At 43.6% G+C, this 9,482-nt stretch overlaps 1 long non-coding RNA gene across 2 annotated transcripts; it reads left to right on the forward strand.

Annotated features, from left to right (window-relative positions):
- Positions 1-888: 888 nt before the first annotated feature.
- LOC126989491 (uncharacterized) lies at positions 889-9,476 on the forward strand. 2 transcript variants are annotated; one of them, XR_007743389.1, is made up of 6 exons: positions 889-1,035; positions 1,293-1,379; positions 6,187-6,313; positions 6,835-7,006; positions 7,499-7,571; positions 9,163-9,476. It is a non-coding gene; the product is annotated as an uncharacterized LOC126989491 (long non-coding RNA). The 2 variants fall into 2 exon arrangements; XR_007743388.1 differs by having other exon boundaries at positions 7,499-9,476.
- The last annotated feature ends 6 nt before the right edge of the window (positions 9,477-9,482 follow it).

A 9,482-nucleotide genomic window follows, 5' to 3' on the forward strand; every position in this document is an offset into this window, starting at 1 on the left:
TGCACTTGTAGCATGATGCAATGTTACCTCAGCATGGTGCAACTCTACTTGTTGGGACAAGAGAGACAGGAGGGGGCCCGGGGCCGCCGGGCCGCCGGGCAGGAAGTGCTGAGTCGGCAGAGTGGAGGGTGGCGAGCAAGAGGCGCTGAGGAGTAGGGGAGAAGACGCGTGTCTGGGCTTGAGAGAGTGTTGAGCTGCTCCGCTCGCGAGCTGTGTGCATCCGGTGTGCGTGTCTGCCGTGCCCCTGTACTGTGCCTGATTAACTAACTGTTCTGTGCCCTTGAAAGTTGCTGTACTCTGTACTGTGTGAGGAACCTAGCTGTCATTAAACTAGAACTTAGTGTTGAACGTGTATCCTTTGTGCCCTGCCCCGTTCCTGCTCCCCTCGGTGTTCTGTGTGGGCCGCTGTGAGTGACTGGTGCCCGTGTGGCTGTTCTGGTGGGGATCACGCCGCCTGCCTGCCCGTGGATGGTTGTGGTAGGGGGTGGCGTAACAATATATTGAAGACGACTCTTGTTTATGTTTCGGGAAGGAGAGAGTATAGAGGACGCTGGGACAAAGTGTTTCCCTCAAGTTGATGTTTACAAGTTGATAAAAGTCAAGAGACGAGCAATACTTATCAAAATAAATAAAATGAAACACAAATTAGCCCCCAAAAAACACTAATGACGTTTTATTCATAATTTTGCGCCATTAGAGCGAATGCCGGGAAATCCAATATCCCCTTAAAACACATGAAAACACTTTTGTAAGACAATTTAAACCCGTAAAAACAGTAACCACATTTTCATCAAGTATTCTCCGCCATTAAAACACAATTAAAAAAATAAATAAGGAAATAACACTATGCAGGTCAAAGAAGAAGAAGAGGAAGGCAAGATGGCCGCCGACCTCTGCCCCAGCCGAGCCAGTCCACACTTTTTCGCCATTCCAAGCCTTGTGGAGGTGTGAGGTCTGTTAGGCCGTGACAATCGTTCTCTCAGGCTTTCGACACCACAAGCAGCCGCCGGGAACCCTGCTGGACATACGGGGAAGGTGATCAAGGCTGTGTGTGTGGGCAAGTGTTATTATTGTGTGGGGTGGGTGAGGTGACGCGTCCCCTGATGTATGCCCCCCCCCACACACACACACGGGTAGTATTTTCACACAGTTGTAGTGGCCGCTGCCACACTCTGCCGTTGGTATCAGTGAGGGCTGAAGGTTACCAGGACAAAATAAGATATCTTTCCTTTGTGTTTCTGTTTTCCTTTGTTTTGTCTTTCGTTCCTTAATATTTGTTTACTGTATTTCAGGTCCCTGCCTCCCCTGATGCCTGGGGGCAGACTCCTGGCTGGTGGCTGTCCTCCTCACACCTCCTGCCTCCACATGTCTTCTCAAAGGTACTAATTCTTGGGATAATACTCACAAAGCGTAGCCTCCTGCCTGGCAGTCCAGCCGCTGCTGCAAGAAATACCTCCTTGCAGAAATGTTGCATATACTTTTGGGGGTCCAGGGGAAGCGCAGCCCACAGAGTTATATACATAGAGGGTTCCCAGAGCCTGGATTTTGAAGCAATTGGCGGCCATCTTAAGGTGACGGATGGCGAGACAGAGAAATTTAACATGACATAGTTATGTCTGCTATTATCAAGTTAGCAGCGCCTCGGCGATCCTCTGTCAGATAGACTTGTTATTTTCTTGTCCATTTTTTACCCCTGATTATTGTTACATTGGTACATGTCATATACCATCTGAATCAATGTGCTGAATTTGAAACTGTAAATGAAACTCTAATGCAATAAAAAGTGTAATAATGACGAGGAGTTGAAGCAAAAAAGGTGAACAAAAATGTTTATACACTATTTTTCTCATTATTTTATTGTGGGTGTTTACCTGATGCAATATATTTGTGACCATGATATGCAGCAATGTCTCATCAACACAATGATGATATGCAGCAATGTCTCATCAACACAATGATGATATGCAGCAATGTCTCATCAACACAATGATGATATGCAGCAATGTCTCATCAACACAATGATGATATGCAGCAATGTCTCATCAACACAATGATGATATGCAGCAATGTCTCATCAACACAATGATCGGCTCAGTTTTCCAAAATATCATAATGGTGGCTAGCTAATAGTGGTTAAGTGTGAACATGTGGAGCCATGGAAAGGTCGCCAGTCCGTCACCCTATGGCGGCCGACCACAGAGTAACAGGCAGAAACAGTGGCCTCACCTCTCACCGTGGCAAGAGAATGGAGTTGAACCCTCTAGTATATAACTCTGTGGCGCAGCCCCCTCTGGTTAGGAGGGGGGCAAAGGCCCCTGTTAGAGGTTAGGTTATGTAAAGTTGTGTTGTAATAGTTTAAATCTGCTCCCCCACCCAAAACCCCTGATATCCCACTCGTCCCCCAAGTTGAACCTCTCTGCAAGCAAGTATGTGGCTGCGGCAGCAGGTGCACAGAAGGCATTGAAAAGTCAGTCATTTAGTCATTTCCAGAGAAAAATAGTCTCCATGATAAACAGCAGCATATTTTGTCCAGAAATAAGCAGTCAGCATCTCAAAACTAGTAGATAGGCTACCCTCTCGTGAATATTCCCCGGTATTTGTTCTGGCTTACCATTATTTTTAAGCAGTGTTAACCCAGCAGCTGTGGCGATCATGTTTCTTAAAGACCCCTCTCAGTGAATTAATGACAAAAAATCATCACGCACACAAACCATTATATTATATGTATCAATGCATTGGTGATCAAATGCATACGTATATATTATGGGGGTTTATGTCATGGGAAGAATTTTGCCCGTCGCTGGTACGCGGTAAAGCCACCTATTTGGCCCGTCGCTGCTACCAGGTTAATTGTAGGAGGAAACAGCTGTTGAAACCCTTGCTGTCATAATACACTAAATGCTTTCAACACATTTAGTCTTGACCAACACTGCCGTGGGTGATGTGTCTATTGTGGGCTGTTTTTTGAAGGTGCGCTGACTTGGTTTTGTTGATCTTCTTAAATCATTTCTCATGACTGGGTTTTTGACATGTTGGCTGTGAGAATCTGACACTTGTAACTAACTAATGTGGCCTCAGATGAAATTGTGGAGCCAAACTAGACACCTAACTTAGCCCTCTCGTGCACCAAAAGTTTCAATAAGTTTTTGTTTCTGTGCTCATTTGTAAAATCGTGTCTTGCTGGCTTGAGTCAGATTTTTATCACTCCAAAATATTTTGTTTCTTAGGCATTTTCCTCCCTAAACCTTGCATTGATCATTATGCATAGTATAGCAATGACTTTGTTATTTGTTGTAGTTTTTATGAATCATTAAAAATAATAATAATGCCTCAGAGCATTTATGGACATGGAATAAAGTGTGCATAAACAATTTTTTCCTTAGCTTATGTTCCTGCCTCCATAAATAAACATTTTGTAAGCCAACTTTTCAAGACAGTAGAAGCATTGATAACAGCAGAATCGTACTCTTGCACCCTATCCCTCCATTTCACTGGAGGTCGTCCTTTAGCATTCCCTCCCTCTATCTCACTCACATACACCCTTCTGGTCATCTTACTCTCCTCCATTCGCTCCATGTGGCCAAACCACTTTAAGGTCTGTCGCTTCACTTCTTCCACCACTCCACACTTCTTCCCTTCACCCCTGTGACACATTCCAAAACGCTCGTACACACTTTCATTACTCATTCCATCCATTCTACTCACACCACAAGCACTCCTCAAATAACTCATTTCCACTGCCTGCACTCTAGACCTCTGACTTTCATTCCAGGCCCACATTTCACTTGCATATGTGAGGGTTGGTACTATTATTGTATTTCTCAAATCCCTCTTTACCTCCATGCTCACACTTCTGCCATTCATGATTCGTCCCAAAGACCCTACCACCCTTCTTCCTTGCAATGCCCTTTCTCTTATCTCTCCCTCCATGCTTACACATAACTGATCCAAGGTACTTAAACTCATTGACCTCCTCCATTTCTTCACCATTCAAAATTATTTTGCATTCTTGTCACATTCAATTCCCACTCTATATGGGCATACAAAATCTACAACCTCACTTCTACTTCGCTCACAAACCATCACTTTACTTTTGTTGACATTTACTTTCAGCTTTCTCCTATTACAGACACTATCAAAAACACTGACCAAATTTTGTAGGTCACTTTCATTTTCTGCAATGAGCACCGTGTCATCAGCAAAGAGTATCGAATTCAGTACCCACTTCCTTCCCTCATCGAACAGTCTTACTCCAACTTTGGCCTTAATTTCTCTAATGACACCATCCATATAAATATTGAATAACCATGGTGACATGACGCACCCTTGTCTTAAGCCCACTTTTATCTCAAAATGTTCACTTGTTTCTCCAGTAATTTTGACACATGCAGATGCATCCTCATAGAAAGACTTTATTGCACTAAGCAGTTTTCCTCCCACACCATATATCTTTAAAACATCCCACAATGCAATCCAGTCGACTCTGTCATAAGCTTTTCCAAATCCATGAAGGCAGCGTATAGTTTCTTTCCTTTTGCTATTATTTTTTCTACTACCATCCTGAAGGCAAATATCTGATCCACACATCCCCTTCCCTTCCTGAAGCCTCCTTGTTCTTCACTGATTTTCTCTTCTGTAAGTCTTTGCACCATATCCATCACACATTCATCACCCTCTTTAGCATTCATATCTCCCATCATAATAAGTTTCCTTTCTTTCTCAAAACTCTTCAAACATGCATTCACTTCCTCCCAAAAAGCTTCCCTTTCTCTCAGTCCTTTTTTACTTTTCACATTTACTGGTGCATAAATACACACCCATGCATACTTTTCTAAACCTACTTTTCCTTTCAGCCACACAATTCCTGATCCCTTCCAACCATAATCAGTCACACCATTCCACACTCTTTCAGACATCACAATAGCACATCCTTCCTTACTCCTGCCTCTATACTTCTCATCTATCCCCGTCCATACAACCCCCCCAGGCACACCCTCCCACGTACCCTCTCTACCATCACTCACACCAGTTCCTCGAATATGTGTTTCACTCACTCCAACACATCCACTCTACCATTTACAAAATTTTCAATCATCACTCTCCTCTTTTCCTCACCATCTAAACCATTCACATTTATAGACACCTGTCTCATACATTCCTTTCTCTTCTGCCGCCCTCTAGCCATCGCTCCTGCCTCTAAAAACTCGATAAAAGTATTAGAGGCCACCAATCAGTCAACATTGCAGCATTCAAATCCTTCTGTGTCAATACATCTGAAATATATGTAAGAGTACAACTGGTATTACATGCCTCAAAGCTTGCATAGGATCCTTATTCATGGAGCTTCAGTAATAGAACAGTTTAACCCACCAATTGGACTTTATTCTGAAGAAGCACAAGAAGCAAAGAATAAAGACTTCAAAAAGTTCAGAGTCATTTTTCCGAAAGGTATCTCGTAAAAAAACAAATGAGGACTTAATGCGAAGGCTATTTTGCTCATCAGATCCCCTAATAACCTCAGTGAGAAATAAAATGTGGAGCATACACAAGAAAGGTCTACCAGCTGAAACACCAAATCAAGCTCCTTGTTACAGATCCTGAGACATCATCTGGAGAGCATAAACCATAATTCTAGACATGCACTATGACTGATTAGCAGCCTTCCTGTATTTAACATACCCGTAGTTAATTGTATCTACAGCTACACGAAAAGTTACTTTATTTGATTTAGAAACCTATTTAGAGGAAGTATTTATATTGTAAGTCTTACATCTTTTATTGTATAATATGCAAAATGTGGTGAAACGATTATATACCTTGAGTTCCCATTAATTCACGTTAATTACGTTTAATGGATTGAAAAGCTTACTAGATTTATATGTTCGGAATCAATTACTGATACTTACTTTATGATAATTTTTTCATTTATTATCAGTGAAAAAGCATATTTGGACAAAATAAACATTTTCTGCAGTGGAAATATTTTTGTCCCATAATCACCCATTCTGGCCCACTGTGCATTGGCATGAAGATATCAACCAATCACCAATCAGTGGGGCCTTACGCCAGGGGGGGCAAGGCTCATTAGTTGATCTCTCAGGTATTTCTTACCTCTTATTTTTTTTTTTTTACTGTCTTTTCCTTTGTTTGTGTTTTCTCTCCTTGATTGCTTTCCTTTCATTTCAGGTCTTTTTGGTGGTCGGGCTGTGAGTCTCCCTGCCTTGCCAATGGAAGACTTTCCTCCCCGGCCTTCCTCCTCCTTCAGGTCTTCCAGCTGGTCTCCTCCCGTGTACCTCCACAACTCCTCTGGAAGGTATGTGTGTTCTGGTCTATCATCATCACGGGGGCTTCGTGGTGCAGTGGTTAGCACACTCGGCTCACAACCGGGTTCGATTCCTGGGCGGAGCGGAAAAATTTGGGCGCCTTTTCCGATACCCTACGTCCCTGTCAACCCAACAGTGAATGGGTACCAGGTATTAATCGTGGGTTGTGTCCCGTCTCCTGGGGTCTGTTCCCGTCTCCTATAATTCCTTCCCCTCCTGTCTCTCCGGCATATGACCACAGATGTTGCGCCCACTAAACCAAACTTTCCGACTTTCCATTATCATCATTGTTAAGCATTGGGAATTCTTGGAAGTAGCTGTTCAAACCTCTTGGATATTTAGTTTTTCCACCTTTTTTTATAATTGTAGTTGTGTTAGTTTCCAAGTTTTTACAGCATCAAGGCCAACTCCTTCCTCACCACATACTCTTAGCCTTCCCTATAACCTTTACCCTTAGGTAGTCACTTTAGATCCAGGTTATTTTTTTCATCCGTTACTTCTCACTCAACAGGTGGAGAGGGAGGAGTGCGGACAATAACGCTGCCTGTTCAGTGTGGGCCCCAAACACCTAAATGCCAAGGAAGAGAACATGAAGGTGACGGCAATGAGAGAGGAGGAGGCAGAGGACGAGGGAATGATTTAAATGCTGCGGAAGAGAGCTGTCTGGGAACTGGCTTGAAGAGGTTGTCCTCCCTCACAGGGGGTCTGGTTCTTAAAAAGGAAAACACACTCACCTCCAGTCCTTCTCTCCTTCATGTATTATAAAGAGCAGAGCAATTCTTGTCTAAACCCTGTGATAGAATAAATCTTTGAAGGTTAGGACAGACAAGGGAGGCTATGTTCTCAGCTAATATTTCCTTTGTCCTGTTTCCCTGTTAATTTTGAGGGTCAGGATGGCTGGGTGGAGCACTTGCCTCCCCCTCCTTGCCCTCATGCTAAACCTTTACTACACTCATCTGTTCCTGTGGATAATGCACACACACACACACACACACACTCTCTCTCTCTCTCTCTCTCTCTCTCTCTCTCTCTCTCTCTCTCTCTCTCTCTCTCTCTCTCTCTCTCTCTCTCTCTCTCTCTCTCATAAAATAAGAACATTAAAATTCTTGCAGGAATTTATTATTCTCCAAAAGAATCCGTGTTTATACAGTTCTAATTCCTAAATGAATTTGCAGAGATAAGAGGAAGAGGAGGAAGAAGAAGAACAAGAGGAGGAGAAGGATGAAGGGGGAACACAGGAAACAATTGGTGAGTGTTGTTAACTTCATCAGTAATTCCTTGTTCATCTTCCTCTGGCAGTAATTTTCATCCTACAGTTGTTTCTTTTGTGTTAAATTCTTGGTCTTCTTTTTTTCCATTCCCAGCTGAGTCTCCTTGATGTTAGTTCCCAGCACACACCTCGTAGCAGTTTGGTGGTTTGCACATTTCCTAAAAATATTTTCACAACAGATATCAACAGTTTCATTGAGAGGAATATTTGTAAATAGGGATTTTACATCAAATGATGCCATGATACAATTTTGTAAGTAGACCTGCAGGTTTTTTGCGCGAATGAAAGTGTCTTTACAGCTTGCACGCACAGATGACTTGACTTTTGCACCGGAGTCCATGCTCAGAGATATGCCACGCACCATGCCATCATTAGAATGCAAGAGGCATTAACTTAGAGGCAGTGACTTGCTACATCTTTTTCTCCACTCACTGGTGTGAGGGAAGGAGGGTCTCCCTCCCTCCAGGGGGCTTGAGTTTGCATGGTCTTGAACAATTCAGTCTGAACTTTAGCCACATCCTGGTGTTTCCGCCCATTTTTTCTGGATTACGTAACAGCTGGAAGACATCCAGGAGGCAGCAGTCTCTGATCTTTACATTGCTGGACACAAAAATAAGGAAACTTTCAAGCTAAAAGGACTGAACAGTGAGAAACTTGACCCACTGATTTAAGGCCGGCAGAGAGTGGACACTCAACAACCAGGGGAAAAAAAACTACAGAAGCAGGAACATGTTAGGACGATAGATGGCTTGATGTCACTCCTCACCTTAGAACCAGGAAACTGAGAGAACAAACCCACACTCTCCCTGGTGATGTGTCGCTCCGTACAGGGCAAGAAACTGCAACGTGACCTTGGCTGCAGGTGTTATGGCGCGCAGAAGAAGCCACTGATAAGTGACCTCCAAAGGAAGAGGAGGCTTCATTATGCCCAGCCATGTAAAGATCAGATTGTTTTGCCTCCTCTATGTTTTCCATCCCTTATGTAATCCAGCAACAATGGCTGGAAACACAAGGAGAATATGGGGGAAATTTCAGGATGAATTGTTCAAGGCAATACACACTGTCAACCCCCACAGGAGGGAGGAAGGGGGAACCTCTTTTCCTCACACCGGTGCAGATGTAAGTCACTGCCAGACACACACTCCTGCCTTGTAATGATGGTATGGGAGTTAGATATGAAGTTGCACGGCATATCTCCATGTGCGGGCTCTGGCGCAGAAGTCATCCGTGCAAGCTGTACAGGAATAGACATGAATATAGGAGTGTAAGTAGATATGTATCAGTGGGTGAATGTACAACAGCCATGTGCACTACGCGTCCTCACACTAGGGGCTGTATTAATGATAATAATAAGTTGTGGGGATGTTGTCTGTCCTTGGTATGGTACACACAAAACTGTTCATAACTCTTGTCCCAGCACCAACAGGGGCTCTCCAAACATTGCAACAATACAGCTGGAGAATCCTTCATCCAGAATTCAGAAATCCAAAAGTTTTTTGAATGCTGATATGACGTGTTATTTCTTTATTTTTTTTCTTTATTTTTTTCTTTATATACATATTTTTCTAGCCACCTCACTGTGGGGACGCAGACTATATGGAGGCCGTCAAGCGTGTACTTTTCTCCGAGAAGGGACCACAGACCCTTGCCGGGTGATGGCTCATGGAGGGGAGGGATGGATGCCGATAGACTACTCTGTCCCCTGACGTCAGCCTAGCCGACCAAGTCAGTCTCTCGACGAGGACTGGCGAATCTCTTTGTACAGGTCAAAGACGTGACCGTGGGTTCCCTTTGTTCGCTGCAAGACAAGAGTGCTCAAAGTGGAAAACAATGGGAATAGAGTTAGGGCTGCCACCTTAAGAACATAAGAACGCAGGAGTCTGCAAGAG

This window comes from Eriocheir sinensis, chromosome 6 (assembly GCF_024679095.1).
Source record: "Eriocheir sinensis breed Jianghai 21 chromosome 6, ASM2467909v1, whole genome shotgun sequence".
In the NCBI taxonomy this organism is placed as follows: Eukaryota; Metazoa; Arthropoda; class Malacostraca; order Decapoda; family Varunidae; genus Eriocheir; species Eriocheir sinensis.